We start from the raw sequence: 17,229 nt of genomic DNA, 5'->3' as shown, positions 1-17,229 counted from the left end.
ATTGAGCCCACATTTTTAGAACTTCCAGGATATGACAAAAGCACATGTGAAACAATCCCACACAATATTCCTTAAATGTTTATTCCAGAGAAAGAACTGCTCTAAATAGGATGTGAACATGAAGGAAAGACCATTCCCCAGACAGCTTAAGGCCAGTGTATGTGATATGGTGGCTATGCACCTCACACCTGGCCTTCAGAGCAAGTTGTACAAGGAATAGATAATATTGATCTAGGTAAAGTCTAAAAGACGAGCAGGTGGACTGAAAATAACTAGGCCTGGGTGATGGGGTGACCTGCCCCTTTAAGGCCTGGGAAACCTTAGGCCAGTCAGCCCCATTCAGTTAGCCCCACTCTGCCACACCTGGGCAGGATGTGGGACTTAAAAAGAAGAAAGCCCAGCAGTAGGAGGCTGACTGGGGAGGAGTGTAGACTGAATGCTCCTACCTGAGGGCTGACTGAGGAAGAGAACCGGGGTGGGGGGAGTCTCTTTATTGGAAGACCTGATGGAAAACAGGTGTGGCCCTTAGGTTGCTTATGGTAAGGGCCAGGGGAAGGAGCCTAAGTGAGCCTAGGGCCAGAGGCCAATGAGAGGGCTAGGGTTTGCCTGGGATTATTGCAGACCCCTGGAGCTAGGGGAGTGAAAAGGCCTGTTCACAAGTCCTAGAAGACCGCTGCAGCCAAGAGGAAGAAGGAATGTGGTGTGCCCCAATACAGTGGAGGAAGAAATATTTACAGGCCTGAGGGTAAGGCCTGGGGACATGGGTACACCAGAAGCGGTGGGAGTAAATGTGACTTATCAGAAGGCAAAGTCACTGAAGTAGCCTGGAAGGCATTGGTAGTTGAGAGGAGTTGTGACAGACCAAGGGGAAACTAAGGTAAAAGTGCCACAATGCCCCACTATGTTGCAAAGGGCTGTACTAGGGCAGCAGGTTGTGTATACATGAATTAACATGGATATGTTTGCTGGAAGAAGAAAAATACCATTTGTCTGAGGCCAAGGAGGGTTACTAGTCATTTGCCCAGAAGATGCCTGGTTGCAACAACTGTGGAGAAAAGGCATGATATGAAATCAGCAGATACCAGTACTCCTTCTCCCAGCACTTACCAGGCTGGTTCTATTGGTGAAATGGAGGGCAAGCTCATAGTGGGTGGCCCTTTCCTCCATTTGAGAACACCTTGTTGAGCCTGAGCCTGGTGGGTTTTTATACCCATCGCGCTGATGCTCAACCAGGTGACCTCCAATGGAGCCAACCTAGTAATACTGCTTCATCAGGTTACTTTCAGTCCACCTGCTCTTCTTTTAGACCCCTCCTGCATTAGTTACCCCTTCTTCGTTCCTTCTCCTTCACCGATTTGCTCTGGTGTGATGTGCATTGGCCATCATGTCATGCATCTTCCCTTTGAGCTGTCTGGTGAATGTGCTTTCCTTCATGACTGCATGATGTTAGAGCAATTCTTTTTTTCAGTCCACATTTAAGGTATTCCACCAGTGATTAATTGGTGCCGGGGCTCAGGCTTGGCAGTTCAGAGCCCCGTCACCACTGGGCTTGCTGCATCAGCTATGAATATAAAAAAAATTGCTTGAGCCCCAGCACCTAATTGCTTGAGACCTGGCCTCTCTTTCATTACAAATTAAGCACTGTAACCCACCACTTAGGTTGGCAGTCAAAGGAGCAATTGCTGCGGTGCTGTGAACCTTGTGCACTTTTGACAATCAGCTCAGCATCCCCTTCTCCACTTTTAAACAGAACCTAAAACCTTTTCTGGGTTTTTTTTAAATGATAACCACTGTTCATTTCACTTGTGGAGCCTTTTCCCTTCCCTTTCTTTACCCCTGCAAGAATGCCCTGCTGCTTGTTTCTTAGGCTCTAACCCTGCCATCAGAGCCACTGGATTATGTGGAGTCCCACTGAGTTCAATGAAACTATTCATGCACTCAGTCAAGCTCGCGCTGTGCTAGGTTGGGGCCAGAGTGCTCAGTACCTTGCCGCATTGAGCATTTAATTAGAAAATGGTATTGGGAGGGGGGGCGAAATCTGGCCCCAAGATTCACCTGAGGAAAGGACCTTCCATGTGCCAGTGTCTTCTTCCTGCATGAAATGGGGCAGCACTTCTTCCATGGCACTGTCCTACCTTACCCCAGGCACCTTGTGGAGGATGCACTGTGGGTCCTGGATCTGCAAGGGGTGAGGCAGTGGGCAGTGGGAAGGCTGGCAGGAGGGGAAAGGGATAGAGATAGGGGTGGGGCAAGGCAGGGTAAGACACATATCATCCCCCATCAGAGCTGTGCTGCCAGGAAATGCAGGAAGGAAGACCCACAACCCACAAGAGATACAGAGCTGGTACAGAGTCCTCCCAACAGGTGCTTGTGGACTCCCACTGATTCCCTTTGATCCATACAGCTCCCAGGGGACCTGTGGAGCATGTAGGCCAATGACACAACTGAAGAGAACAGTTTGCTTCCTCTCAACAGGGTTCATGAGGGACAGGGCAGTGAGACTCATAGTTCCATTGCCCAGGAGAGGGGCCAAAGCTGACAGCTGTTAGAACTTACTCAGAGATCCCCCCCACCCCCCTGCAGAACATGGGTAAGAACAATGGCTTTGAAAATGTGTTTTAATAATATGTAAATATTTATTCACCTTTACTTTCACCTTTACATTTTTTTTTTAAATGTAGCATTTAGGTTTTCCTGTTAGGCTCCTTTTACCTGCAAACATTGAGCAGTGTAATTTTCAGCAATGACCTTTCCTGCTACCAATTAGAATCACCCTGGGAACAAAACAGGAGTCCTCATTCATAAATGAAAGACCCTGCAGCCTGTGCAGATAGCCACAACTGTATAAAGCATATTTGCTTTACTTAGAAGCATCTGATACAACTGATTGCTCAGGGCAGGATACTGGAATATGTGGACTATTTGTTTGACCTCGTATGGTAGTTTCTCAGATTTTTCCTGCAATGAAACATGATTTTATAATTAAAGCTCAGGACTGGGCATCAGGAGATCTGGATTCTATTCCCAGATACCACTGACTCTCTCTGAGGCCTTGTGCATGCCACTCAACGTCTCTGTGCCTCAATTTCCCCACTTGCAAAATGGAAATAATGACACTTAACTTACCTCACAGGGGTGTCTGGGGCTCAATCCTGAGATCTCACTGGTGTGAAGCCACTATTTGCCTGAGGAAAAACTGTTTAAGTGAGTAAGGATGGCAGGAACAGGTCCTAATTAAGTAATTTTATATCTTTGGATGAAACTGCTCTGGAAGTTCGAAGTATTAGTTGCTGAAGTACGACTGTACAGAAATACACTGCATTTATTTTTCAATAAAACAAAGCTATAGGTCTATTACAACACATTCAAAGCATAGTAATAATCATGATTGTAGAAGATTCGTTAATATTCTTCCCAACGACACACGCAGTTGTGCGTCTTAATTTAATACTTAATACTTAATACCAAGACACTTCCAAAAGATTACAAAATGTCACCAGCAAAAACAAATACATAAAGCCATGTCATTTTCTGGGATTGCTTTCAGACTCAGATGCTGCACATTAATATCTGTCTGTTTTCTCTCTACACAGACAAACAATGTAATTAGCCAGCTCATGCTGGCTGAGGGACGTGGATTAGGGTCTCATGAATGGGGTGCACAAAGGGATATCTGAGTTTGAGGAAAAAGGAAGAGACCATGTGAAAACCTGCTAAATAAAAAAGCAGGTTCCTTTTCTTACTTCCTTAAAAGTAACCAACAGTAGTTTCTAAATGCAGCTTTAACCTTTGCTTGAACTTTAGATTTGCTTGCAAGCTCGCCTTCCCCTTGTTTTAACTAATCAGCTCTTCAGTTCCCTTAAGCTCTGCTTCTCATCAGGATGCAGCTAAGACTGGTGCAGAAACCAAATTTGTGCATGCAACCCAAGGAGACTAGAAAGCATTTTTCCCCCAACTGATTGGAGGTATAAAGTCAGCAAATAGAAATATTTTTACTGTCTCATGATTAAAAAGCCTTCATGGGCAAATTAGTATGAACATAGAATCATAGAATCATAGAATATTAGAGTTGGAAGGGACCTCAGGAGGTCATCTAGTCCAACCCCTGCTCAAAGCAGGACTAACCTCTGCTATATCATCCCAACCAGGGCTTTGTCAAGCCGCAGCTTAAAACCTCTAAGGATGGAGATTCCACCACCTCCCTAGGTAACCCATTCCAGTGCTTCACCACCCTCCTAGTAAAAAACTTTTTCCTAATGTCCAACCTAGACCTCCCTCCCTGCAACTTGAGACCGTTGCTCCTTGTTCTGTCATCTGCCACCACCGAGAACAGCCTAGCCCCATCCTCCCTAGAACCCCCTTTCAGGTAGTTAAAGGCCGCTATCAAATCCCCCTCACTCTTCTCTTTTGCAGACTAAACAAGCCCAGTTCCCTCAGCCTCTCCTCATAAGTCCTGTGCTCCAGCCCCCTAATCATTTTTGTTGCCCTCCGCTGGACTCTCTCCAACTTGTCCACATCCTTTTTGTATTGGGGGGCCCAAAACTGGACACAATATTCTAAATGCGGCCTCACCAATGCCGAATAGAGGGGAATAATCACTTCCCGTGACCTGCTAGCAATGCCCCTCCTAATGCAGCCCAATATGCCATTAGCCTTCTTGCCAACCAGGGCACACTGCTGACTCATATCCAGCTTTTTATCCACCGTTACCCCCAGGTCCTTTTCTGCAGAGCTGCTGCCCAGCTCGTCGGTCCCCAGTCTATAGCTGTGCATGGGATTCTTTCTTCCTAAGTGGAGGACTCTGCACTTTTCTTTGTTGAACCTCATTAGATTTCTTTTGGCCCAATCCTCCAGTTTGTTTAGGTCACTCTGTATCCTATCCCTACCTTGCAGGGTATCTACCACTCCCCCCAGCTTAGTGTCGTCCGCAAACTTGCTGAGGGTGCAATCTACCCCATCCTCCAGATCATTAATAAAGATGTTGAACAAAACCGGCCCCAGGACCGACCCCTGGGGAACTCCGCTTGTGACTGGTTGCCAGCTAGACATGGAGCCATTGATCACTACTCGTTGAGCCCTATGCTCTAACCAGTTCACTATCCATTTTATAGTCCTTTCATCCAACCCATACTTCTTTAACTTGCTGATAAGAATACTGTGAGAAACCGTATCAAAAGCTTTGCTAAAGTCAAGGTATATCACATCCACCGCCTTCCCTACATCCACAGAGCCAGTCACCTCATCATAGAAAGCAATCATGTCCTCTTCCCTTTCAGTAGTGCACTGGTATTAATGATGCCTAAACTCTGCTACACTCAAGAGTTTGGATCAGATGAGTTCCGGCATCACTGAGAAAGCAAGAAGGTACTAAATAGATACAACAGACTGTCTGTCCCTGAGGGATACTATGATTCCAAAAGGTAATCGAACCGCTTCATTTCAGCCCACCATTCAGACATGGTAGTTCTCAAACATATGCAGAAAGTTGGTGCTGAAAAGAGACAGGGAATATGAGATGCAAGAAGATCTAGCTAAAGGGACTTCTTACATTATGCATTTGCAGAACAGCTGTTTAACTAGGTTTTCTGTTTGACCTGAATTTCTTATGGCAGATTAAATCACAGCATCTACCTTCTTTGCCATAGTCCACGGTGATACTCTAGTCACTGGTTACCTGGAGCGTGACACTGGTCATGGGCAACATAGAGCTCTTCTAAGCTTTTGCTTATTCTTTAGGTGCAATGCATTATGGGTGTTGTAGTTCATCGGGAAAATATGCAAAGTACATGCACTCATATTTTACAGTCGTTGTTCTCAAAATCTGGTGCCAGTTCTTGCTCCAGTTGATGTTAATGTCACAACTCCCATTGATTTCAATGTGGAATGGGATTCCACTACTGATTTATATTTGGCGTGCCTGCTGTATTTCACTACCATTACACACTCTCAAAGATAATTATGTGTAAGCAGCAAAACCAAATGCATCTCTCCCACTTTACACTCAGCCAGCAACCCTGGTGCCTTTCAATGAAAAAGCAAATGATTTTCAGTAGACCTACATTTTGTTGTAGATGGTTTTTTTATTTTATACCATCTGGCAAATATCTGCCTTCTATTTAAGATTCCTCAGCACTTACACACCTTGTAACCAAATTCTTAATTTTAAAACATTGTTTATACCGTGCATTTCAATTTTCACATTTAGAGTTATGTTAGCAAAAAATGCCAACCAATAAAATATATTGAAATACAATTCTAAAAGAGGAGAAACAAGTATACTTAGCATTTATGCAGTGCTTTGCACTTATGGATCCTAACAACAGGGGACGGAGACTATTATTACCTAAGTATTGTAGCTGGGGAAATGAAGGCAGAAGGCTGAAGAGCAGAGCCACAGAAGGAGTCCGTGTTAGAGCTAAGAATAGAACTCAGGAGTTCCTGCCTTCCATTGCTGTACAACAAACATTTGCTCTCTCTCTCACAGTATTACCCCCACATTGCTACTAAAACTCCATCTCAGGGGGATAACAAAGGGACAGTAATTTCAATAGATGAAGGTATCAATTTCCTTTGCATAGCAGGGATGGGCTGAGAACTGATTGATTTGGTCATGCTTATATGATGATGGCAATAAGCCAGCAGCACTTTAGTGTGTGGGTGCTAAGTGGAATTGGTAGCTGGGATATACAGGAGGTCAGACTAAATGATCTGGTGGTCCATTCTGGCCTTAAATTCTATGACACTTCTCATGAAAAAGTTGTGTGATATCAACTATGCCAAGACGTGGGTAATCCCTAAAGTGCGACATCTACAGCATACATTATTTCTTGGTGGCTCTACTATCCAAAGCCCCAAGACTGCAAAGTCATTCAATTCTTCCAATCAACACAGAATTAGAGCTGGTGATTTTTTAGTTCACTGGCAATTCCAAAAAAAATTGAAGAAAATATTCATTTCAGGTTGAAATGTTTTGTATTGGCAAAATGGAAACATTTCATTTTGATATAAAACGTTTTTATTGTTATTTTTTTAAATTTAGAAACAAGAGTCATTTTGAATGAAAAAATAAAAATGTTTTATTTCCTAAATGTCAAAATGAAATGTTTTTATTCAGATTTTTTTTCCAACAGAAGCAGTGTGGTAAAATTGACGTGAATTTGCTAAATGTTTCGGTGTTGCCACATCTGTGCTTTTTTTTTTTTCATCTGACAGAGTGGGTTGCAGCCCACGAAAGCTTAAGCCTGCAGAAATTAAATTTGTCAGTCTTTAAAGTGCTACAGGACTCTCATTGTTTTTGCTGTATACAGACTAACACGGCTACCCCTCTGGAACTTTTTTGTTTGTTTGTTTGTTTGTTTGCCAAAAATAGTTTGGGGCAAAACATTTCTCCCTGCTATCCTCAAGTTATCAGTCTAAAGACTTGAGTCTCCTCTCACATTAAGGTGAATGATTTCTGATTTATACTAGTGTGACTGAGAGCTCACTGGCTCAGTGGTTCAGCATTGTAGTTGAATGTGCTATATCCACTTCTGCATAGGGACCGTTTTCTGCACCTCAGTTACAGCCCAGAGGGAGTCCTCACTCTTTTGGAGATAGATAGTACATTAGCATCAAGGGGAACAACAAATATCTGAGCTCTTCGGCACCATTTTAGCTGCTTGCTGACTCAGGCTGGTCCTGATAACTAATAAACCTTGGAAAAACCTGCAGTTATTACAGTCTCAGCCTCTCTCTGCAAATATCATCATAAGGACAAGTACACAGACTCAAAATGAAAAGGGAATAAAGTACAGGTGAAATGTAATTATAATGCGCAATGAATAAAACCTCTTTGACTATGTAAACAAAGACGTGTTCCTTTTGGGGGGTAAACACCGCCTTTCCGCTCTTCTTTGTTGGGCAAATATCATCTCTATTTTATAATGAGATTTAGCAACATTATAGTTAAAGGTTTGTTCTTTTTCTTGACCTTTCAGAAATAGAAGAAGATAGATCTGGTTAGCTAGAGACCCGTTATTTTGAGGGTATTAGAGGGAAGGATGCAGGCAAGAATGACCATAATATGCTCTATAAGAGTCTATATCATTCTTCTTCATACAGTGAATGTAATGGCCAAAGCCACTGTTTCTGAATCACTGCCTTACTATCCTACAGGATGTGAGAGAGAATGATTGTTCTATAGAAATTTTAAACTAATCTATGGAAAGCTATGGTAGGGACATGCTTCTCTATTAAACTCCATAGGCTGGTTTAAAATCTGACAGAAAGGGTATCCATCCATATTAAATTTTATAGTTTTTAAAAGATATTTCTATGGTACCCTGTAGAATTTCTATAAGAACTCTGTTGGTTTACTCTCTCAAATTTTATAGGACTTTTCTATAAAGGGATAAGGCAACTGACCCTACAGAGTCAGTTTTCAGAGGTCCTGAGAGCCAAAATGTAGGGGTATCTTTGATCTTCTAAGGAGATATTTATCCCCAATTGCATATACTGAATGGTGGGAAAAGGAGCTAACCCTGGTCCTTAGTGGCCCCCTATCACTGCTTGTGATTAGCTTGGGGCTACTTTGGGGCAGGTCAACAAATGATCCTTTCAGTAGTCTTTTTAACACAACCTGTAGAATTTAATAGATAATCATACCTGTGTTGTATTGAAAACGGTTGGAATTACAAGCTATCACTTTAAGAGTGGGGGAGAATTCTCTGTTGTGAAAGTGAGGCATGTGATCTGGGTCTCAGTCAGTTGGAAAAGAGTTGGCTCTGAAAAAGGTGGGTAGAGCTATGCCTTTCTGCCTTACGGTGCAGCTTGTTTTGTCTCTCCCTTTTTTGGTTACTGTGTGGTGGTGTTCTGGATCCTAAGAAATAAAGGAGTGTTACATTGCAACCTTCCAGCAAGAGTAGTTGATGTTGTGTATAGGCCTGAGTATTATAATACTCCTTCTCTAGAGTTCTAGAGACTAGTTCTAAAATCCTACAGAAAGGTTATTCTTTAGCAAATTCTATAGGACATTTCCATTAGAGCTGTGATTTGGAAGCACTCTTTTCAACTCTTCCATTCACTGTGTACAGTAGGACTGTGTGTGACTTTTTACTGTCAATCGTGCCCTCACCTTCCTTCAATGAAGATAGGTCTGCTGCATTCCGTATTGACTTTCCTTAAAACTCTTAAGGGTCAGAAAAAAATCTTGCTGAAGTCAATAGGGGATGCATCCCCCTAAAATCCCAATCTAGCAAAGCTGATAAACAAGTGCTTAACCTTAAGCATGTGACTAGCTTCATGAAATTCAATTGCAACTACTCACTTACTTAGATAAAGTATATGCTTAAGGGCTTTGCTGGACTGGGGCCTAATTGAGGGCAGAATTGGGCCCTCTGAATGTATACTAATATGGGGAGAAGAAGAGAGAAAGAAAGAGAGAACCACAAAGGACAGAAGTGTAGTCATGTCACTTAATGCACTTCTGGAAGGCGCACTCATACTATGGTGATGAGAGCTATAAAAGGACTAGAACCGAATATGCTAAAGCCACAATGCACTGTCATCTCTATTTACTCATTGCTGTACAATCGAATTGAAACGTGTCTAATTTCATCATCTAAAGCTCGGTCCAAATGAACTCTACTATTACAACCTCTGAGAAAGCTTAGACATACTGCACCAACTGCTTTGTTTATGAATAAGAAGGCAAGAAGGATTTTATTTCTCTTCTAAATGGAAATCGTAATGCAACAAGTTTGTTTTGCAGGGCTGACATTTAATTGTTTGCCCCATATCTGTCAAGAGAAGTTAAATTTAGCGTAAGTGTCTGGACAGAATGTCACCTGACACCAGTGTATGTCAGTTGCACAAGGGGCCATGGGAATGTGTAAAGTTTAACTTAGTTAAAAATAACCACATGCTTAGCTCATAATTTGGCAGGCTCCTGAGTTCTAGCCACTGCAATGATCAACAGACTGGACAATAATGAGACATAAATATGCAAGGGGACAAGATTGGTCAATAAAATGGAGAAAACATAACCTCTTCCCCCCCCTTCTTTCCTATATTAATTCATTCTCTCTCTCTCTTTGGAATAAATGCTAAATATCATCCCATAATCATTTATTTAGGAACTGGACCCTTTTAAACTTATACATATTGTCGCAGGGGGCCTGGCCCCTTTAAGAGGAGAGGGGCTTGCTCAAGGAGAATCGGCCTATCTCAGCCACTGTAAGTAACTACCGAGGTGATTGACTAATGAACACCCAGACTTGACAAAAGGCTACCAGAGTTCATTTGAAAGGAGGTGCTCCTAGGGGGAGGAGGCTCTGATGGAGGGGAGCTCCTAGAAAAACCCACCTCCCCGCTGACCTCTCCAAACCTACCAGCAGAATGACTGTGTAGTGAGAAAGGGCCAGCAGGGAGACTGTCTGAGTGCTTGTCTAGCCAGGGACATCAAGAAAAATTAATCCAAATTAACTAAAGGTATGAATTTAAGTGGGTTAGTTACACTGCATTAAATCCATGTGTGAACAGCCTGACAGAATTAAAGTGGCCTTAACTTGATTTAGTTTAATTCCTATCCCTATTCTATAAATAGCCAGATTCTTCTGCCCTGGCTCACACTGAATAGCACCTTACTACACATGTAGTTCCCTTAATTTCAGTGTGACTAGCTGAGGAGTAAGGTATTGTTCAGTTTGACTGAAGGTAGTAGAATCTGCTTCCCAAATATATTTACAACTAGCTCCCAGTTTTGTTTTAGTTGTATTTAGAAACTTCTTAACCCTCCTGGAAAACTCAAATACAGAAAAGATTGTTGCACAAATGGCAAAATAACCCAAACCAAATAGGAAAATCTGTTCAACCATGTTATGGACAACAGCAAAACAGTCACAAGAACATACAGCAAGGCTGAAGTATCAATCTGTGTCTGAAAATTCTTGACTTGTGTCATACCATTAATACATTATAAGCTCGGAGTCTTTTTTCCATTTGAGCCGCCAACAGACTACTGTGTCTGTCCACAGGCATCAGGCAAGCAAGGTCAGGACTTCTTTAACTGGGCTCGGATAGGTGGCCATCGATGCCACAGGTATTGATGACACTCTTCTATTATCCACCATCCATCTGTGGTATTTTTAAGGCACCTACTCCTATCATCTTGGTACTTAATAATTGTTCCTTCTGACTCAGTATTGAGCCAATGGCCTTGCTTTGTGCTGAGGGTCCCTTTGCTCCTAGAAATACTAGGGTACATCTATAGCTGGTGTAAATTGTCCTGGTTTCATTGAAATCAATGGAACTGTGATAATTTGTACAGGCTGAGGATCTGCCCCAGGAGCTTTAGAAGAAAGCTGAAACCTCTGACTATTTGTGGCCATTAAGCAACCCATGGCACTTTTGCAGGACGGGTATGTCTACACTGCCAGCTCCTTGGGGATCGATGCAGCAGATCAATTGAGCGGGTCATGGAGACCTGCTCAATTGATCCTGTAAGTGTTTTCTGGTCAACGCCATTAAGCCACCTCCCAGAAAGGAGTAAGGCTGCATTGACTGGAGGGCATATCCGGTCGTCGCAGCATAGTGAAGACACCGCGGTATGGCAATGTAAGTACGTCAATGGGAGATACGCAAACTACTTTATGTACTTGAAAGCTTATGTACTTTATTGACCGCTGGCAGCAGTGTAGACCGAAGCCTGATGTAGATCTGATAAACATCAAGCAAGGGATAAACAATGTGGAGAAGTAAATGCTGTCTGCCAACATTCCCCCCTGCAGTGTGTGCTACATGCATTTTTCTTCACTAACTAAAAACCAGTTGTGTCATACAGCGCGGTTGGTAAAGAATGGCTGCTATGCTCTGTCCCAAAGAGGGCTAGGTTTCAATAGTGTATGAAGCAGTCCCAGTACACCTGTTTACTCTCGGTATTTCCAAGGCACCCATCACAGAGGTATCTATATATGAATCTAAGCTCAGCATCAAATAGTTCTACTGGACAGTGGATGATTGTGACATATTGTGTGTATAAGCAACAGAGCATGAGGTGTTATAAGAACATCAGAGCATGTGGTGACAGAGTCTATGGAATTTGGTGAGCTCCATGTGGCTGCTGAGAATGGAAAGGTTTTTGTTTCAAGGGATTAAAAACTGGATATAGGGACTCTCTAGGTCACCAGGCCATATCCAGCCAGCACTGATCAGAAGTACAGTGTCCTGCGAGAGATATGTTTGGAGGTCTCAATGCAGGTAGCAGTGGGTAGATGCGCCCATCACAAAACCCACCACAACAGCACAAATTGGACCTCTTTGGGCATCTCAGCAGAAAAGCTCAAATGTAGAGTGGATCCTTCAAGGTCAGAGCTGAAGCATATTACCATGTCAGTGCAGGGACTTTTATATGGTCTATGCTGTGCCTATTTTATAGATACTAGTCTAATTATGCATTATAACAGTATACAAAAAATAACTCTAAATAATAGTAAACTTCTGGGATTTTCATTCTTGTATATATACCAACCCATTGCAGTATACAAGTATACAAGTATGCAAGTATACCATGATCACTAGCAGGGATTGCACCTTGGATCTTTATCACCAAAAAGCACAAGCTGCCTGCTCCTGAATTACTGAATCCTGAAGCTGTGAACAAGCAGCAGAATGTTGTAGTTGCTGAGGCGAGCCAGTAGAGGGAGACATGATCACATGCATTAGGACAGTTTACCACACATTGCACACACATTGCATCCGTGGTTCTCAACCTTTCCAGTCTGATTTGGCTTGTGGACCCTCAAGTTTCACCTCACTTAAAAACTACTTGCTTACACAATCAGACATAAAAATACAACAGTGTCACAGCACACTATTACTGAAAGATTGCTTACTGGAATATAAACATTGTACTTACATTTCAGTGAACAGTAGATAGAGCAGTATAAACAAGTCATTGTCTGTATGGAATTTTAGTCTGTACTGACTGCGCTAGTGCTTTCGTTAGTGCCTGTTGTAAAACTAGGCAAATAGCTAGATGAGTTGATGTACCCCTTGGAAGACCTCTGCGTACCCCAGGGGTATGCGTATTCCTGGTTGAGAACCACTGCATTGCATAATATATAAAATGATCTAGAAGTCAAACATCGAATGCTTTGTTTCAATCTGTAGAGGAAATTTGTGGCTGTGTTTCATAACAAAAACCTTCCTAAAACCTCCACTTTCTGCAAACAAGAGCTAGATGAATATGCAAACAGTGCCTCAGCGAGACAGCCTAAACAGGACACGCTGATATTACAGCAGCACCTCCTTAGACACGTTTTTTATTTTGCAGTGTATAATCAGAACCAAAACTCTTATGTTATAAAAAGAAATAATCTGTGTATTTTTAAAATAGGGATAAAAACATGTCTGTGGTTATTGGTTCAGTGTTTAGGTGGGCAGGAGTGTTTCATAATCATGTTTGTTTGCTTTTGATTTAAAAGAAAAAACAAGCAACCAAAAAATTGTATGTGAAGGGATGGAGCAGGCCCTGAGAACCCCAGCTGGAGGCCACCTGGCCCAGCCACATCCTGCCCTAGAAAAGTGTACTGGAGGTATCCTCCAAGCTACCTAGATTGACTATGTGGGATACAGCCAATCAGAAAGGGGCTGCAGGGAGCAGCCAATCAGGGCCCAGCAGGCTAGTATAAGAAGAGCTGCAGGGCCAGCCAGACTGAGATCAGTTTCTTGCTGAAGCTGGAGGTATGTGGATGGTGTGGCTGGCTGGGAAAATTACAAGAGCTGGGACAAAGTAGTGCTGGCAAAAATGGTGGGAGTGAGAAGGCACTCAGGGCTGGTGGCTGGGACTCAACCAGGACAAGGCCCTGACATAAGGGTGAAGAATGTGCAGAGACCGCAGGGAAGTTGCCCAAGGAATCTTGAAGTAATGCAGCATGTTAGGGCTTTCCCCTGCCCCTTCCCAGTCTCGGTTCGCAGACACAGTTTGCTGGAAAGCCACAGTCCAGAGTCCAGTCTGCAGGCAATGTGATGGGTTTATTGAGGTCAAAACAGGCATGCATAAAATCATAGTCCTTCACACCAGTTGGGCTTCCCTTCCCATAACTGTAGTTCTATGAGCCCATAGAACTCCCTCCTCCCCCAACCATCGTTTCGCACGCCGACAGAACTTCTTTCCTGCTCTGACAATGGCTCCTTACGCCGACAAAGCCCCCTTTCTCCCTCCTTTTTCTTGTTAGGATTAATTATACCTCAAGGTCCCCTCCCGGTACCACCCCCTCCAATAGATGGTCATGTTCCATTTTGGGGGGTCTGGGGTCTTTGACGTTGCCTCCTTTGTACCTCATGGGAGGGGTAGGGAGGCAGAAGTGGGGTTTGTAGTGTCAGCCTTTCTCCTTTTCCCCCTCCCAGCTACTTGATTAGCAACTCCTGCTTGAATATGTTCCCTTATCTCTTCTCATGACTGACAGACAAAACTTTTACAAGTTGGGGGCGAGTTTAACTTTATGCTCTCACTCATATTTGCATCTTTTAATTTGCATCCTAGTCTATCTGGGTTCTAAAGCAAGATTATTATTTAGTCTTTCACCTTATTTGTTTCACATTCTTCCAACACAGTGTAGTTAAAGGGACATGGTGGATGGCTTCTATCTTTCGGGTCTCTGGGCAGGGTCCCAGAGTAGAGGATGGGCCTGGGTACCCTGCACCAGACACTGGGAAAGTGGCTTGGACTTCTGGCCTCCCCAGAAGGGGAACTGAACTGCAGTGGCTAGCTGGGCCAGAAAGGCCCTGAGTGGATGAAGACATTGTCTCCAGGGAGGGAGCCCTGAAACCAAAATAGGGACAATTTGAGAGAGCCCAGAAGTGGCTGAGAGACAGTTTGAACCAGGGTGCTGCCATAGGCCCTGATTGAGGATTGAGTCCAGAGATAGAGCTGCAGATAAAGAGATTTACAGAGAGCACTGAGAGAGGCCTTGTTGGACTTGTTCCCGGAAGGGATTTTTATTTCACATGCAGCCTGTTTGCTTTTGATTTAAAAGAGAAAACAAGCAACCAGAAAGAAGTATGTAAAGGGTGGACCTGGCCCTGAGGCCCTCCGGCCAAGTTCCCGAAGACCTACCACAAACAGAGTGCAGGCACACACTCGGCCAGGGGGTGCTGGGGAGAGGTGAGTGTGACCCCGTTACAATGTAACAGAAACCCCTGGAGCCTTTGGAGGACACTGAACCCTGTCATGTGACATGAGTATTGCCTTTTGTAACCTTAACCCATCCCACATGCTTGGAGTCAGTTACTAAAGACCAGTCCAGCACTGCCGGGTTTCACATCTATATTACAGACCATTAGGGGCAGATTTTGCTTTCAGTTACATTAGTGCAGCTCCTGTGAAGTTAGTGGAAGTGCACTGAAGTAACAGAGCAAAATTTGATCTACATAGCGTGCATAGAGGATCAATGGAAACACAACTTGGTTTTTTTGTTTTTTTTTTGATACACTAGAAACTACACGCATAAATACTCAAAGTAAGAATAGATCCCTAACCATTAACAGATGTTTTTTCCTAGTGAAGTGACAAACTTGATGAAGAAAACGGGTATTTTCTACTATCCTCCCTTTTAGATCCTACACACAGATTTTTGGAACAGATTCTTCACCCCACCTGAGTTCTGCTTGGGTGCAGTGGAAGATGTTGGTTCCATGATCCTGACCTGCCCAGCACAAGTTAAAGTGGCAGAGGAGTAGTCACAGTGGGGTGGTAACTGGCCCAGGAGCCACCTCTGCCAGCTTTCTGGCAATTGCCCTGCCCAGGTAGAATTCATCAGTATCTATTTCCAGATGCTTTTAGTCAATTTCTTACTATGTACACTTGCATGGAGTGGACTGGATAATGCCTCCCTTTATCATTAGATGTGTTTGTCAGAATTATTGGACCAGTTCCTATGTTGATTTAGAAGATCTTATCTCCATTCATTTCAAATCAACTATTCTGATTTACCCCAGCTAAAGATCTAGCCCTGTGTCTTTGGATCCAGAAAGTATTTGAGAGAATCTCACAGGTTCTGTCAAAGCATTTTGAAAACTATGTCCAAATCTTAAATAATGTAATGTACAAATGACATACACTAACTAGTCATGATGTTCTATTGACATTTTCTGTATTTTTTGTTTTGTAATTTCCAGATTACAAACCTGTATCTAGTAAGAGGAAAAACAAAAGAAGATATCAGGCACCTCAGAGGATTTAAGAAAGAAACTTGCAGGGATCAAGGGAATAGGAGATGGAGCCTTTAACCACAGAGGTTGGTGGTTTGAATCCAACATAGGTTGATATTGTGCAAAAGGTATGATCTGATAGTTATGTGTGGCCTTAATGTCATGATTTGATGGGTCACAATCTAAGTATGAATTGTACAGATGTCCTTGTGACACAAATCACCACCCAGATTAGAACCATTGTAAACATCTCAGAAACCTCCCCCCCCCACCTCACCCCAAATCCATAAAGACTGGTCCTGCATTCCCCTATATAGGGTCCTGGGGGTGGGGAGAGTGGGGTTGTTCCAAGCTTGCACAGCCACAGCCTACTCCGTGGAAAGAGGACTTCAGTGCCCAAGTCTCCTAGTCCAGTATCAACTCATTAGAAGTTTGGGAGGTTTTAAAAGGGGATATGCTGCAAAGAGACTGGGAACTGTACCAAGCAGCTTCCAACAGCTCAAACAATCTCACCCCAAACTAATGTTTGTATCTTTAAAGAATCTCAGGATTTGTTGGGGGGAGGGGCATTTTAATCCTTTATTTCAGTGCATCTGGACTGGGCTCTTTTATGGTAGATGTCAGGGAGGGGAAGTGATTTCCTTTTCCAATTGCTGTAACATACTGTTATAAACAGGGTGTTCTAATGAGTTTCCTGTCCTTGTGCATAGCTATGCAGCACTTATTCCCTTGGGAAGCAAACCCCAGCCGGCCACCCTTAGAGAACACACTCTCCCTGCATTGAGGCCCTGATCCACACCAGTCTGTGTCCCCTGTTCTCTTTTAGAATGCAGCCTGGGGTTGCTAGGGGAACGCAGAAAGAGGCTGGCTACAGAAAGGTAACTGTAGCAACAGCAAACTCACCTCCTCCCCTTCCCCTCTCATCCCTCCCGCCCCCTGTGCGTGAAGTTTTGCAACACATTCTGAAGTTGCGAATATAGACTGCTCTGAATATCTCAGTGCATTTAAAATAATGTGATTCTAATTGCTTTGTTGTAGTCA

The sequence above is a fragment of the Emydura macquarii genome, unplaced genomic scaffold (assembly GCF_026122565.2).
Source record: "Emydura macquarii macquarii isolate MOO-44397 ecotype Brisbane River unplaced genomic scaffold, CSIRO-AGI_Emac_v2 contig_1229, whole genome shotgun sequence".
Taxonomy (NCBI): Eukaryota; Metazoa; Chordata; order Testudines; family Chelidae; genus Emydura; species Emydura macquarii.
This window is presented reverse-complemented; position numbering follows the sequence as displayed.